Here is a 976-nt window from a genome sequence, read left to right as displayed (position 1 = left end):
TAGTGCAAAACCAAGGGGAGGTCTTTGTAAAGCTGTGTAGCACTGTGACTGGGTGGATACCACAGTGCTACAAAACCCACAGAGACCTGTACAAAAACTACAGGGGAAAAAGTGCCATTTCCCAGGGAAATCCTCAGCCCAGGCCCTGTGGCTCAAGGAATGAACACGACAGGCAGCTTTCTTCCTTGCTCTGTCGTCCAGAAAGGATGCCCAATAGTTGACTGGACCAGAGGCGATGACCCCAACCTCTGGCCTTTCACTCCCTGCTGCTCTCCCTTGGCTGAAACTGGCATTTCAATGTTTTCTTACAGCACGTTGGGGGAATACAAAAAGGTGCTCTCTAAAAACTATTTTTGCCTTGCTTTCGTGCGGATTCTACTGCAAACGAGAGTTATATCAGCTACCTCATATGGAATGTATGGATCCACCTCCCTAGAGACATTTGCCCAAATACAAAGGTCAGTATTAGGATGTATATTTTCTTAGGGTCTCTAAAAGAAATTATGACAATTGAAGGAGTGCTACCACAGAACACACACATACACACACACACACACACACACTGCTTGGCAATTGCTGGAATGATCCAATATCTTGGCAAAAACCTAGGGAGGCCGCCACCTGTCTCCCCTCTGTAAATTGTAAAGTAGGTCATCTGTGGCTCCCTATTCTAATCTGTCTGTGCCCTTTTCTTGGGCCCTCCTCATCACATCCTTCATGTGCTTTCATTCCATTCTCATCAAAACCCAATCTCAAGAAATGACCTGAAGCTAGTCCCTACTAATACTTGAGCAATGAAAATAAAGGGAAGCTTTAGCTTTTCTGAGGTTGGGGGAAAGGTATCATTGCATTTTAATAGAGATAATAGCCATCAGCCAAAGACCAAAGGAACCACGGCAGAATTTTCAAAGTTTGAGGAATATTGCCCAAAATGAAAGATGAAAGCTTGTTCTCTCTTTGTTTGCAGGTTCAGTGT

The 976-nt window shown here is 44.5% G+C and overlaps 2 gene segments (V, D, J or C); both read left to right on the top strand.

The window, feature by feature from the left end:
- The window catches only part of LOC105814408, a 254,908-nt gene that overhangs the window by 148,486 nt on the left and 105,446 nt on the right, over positions 1–976 (top strand).
- The window catches only part of LOC105814413, a 54,542-nt gene that overhangs the window by 28,786 nt on the left and 24,780 nt on the right, over positions 1–976 (top strand).

The sequence above is a fragment of the Propithecus coquereli genome, unplaced genomic scaffold (assembly GCF_000956105.1).
Source record: "Propithecus coquereli isolate 6110/MARCELLA unplaced genomic scaffold, Pcoq_1.0 Scaffold3, whole genome shotgun sequence".
Classification (NCBI taxonomy): domain Eukaryota; kingdom Metazoa; phylum Chordata; class Mammalia; order Primates; family Indriidae; genus Propithecus; species Propithecus coquereli.
The sequence above is the reverse complement of the archived record's forward strand: the minus strand, read 5'-3'. Positions and strand labels throughout refer to the sequence as shown.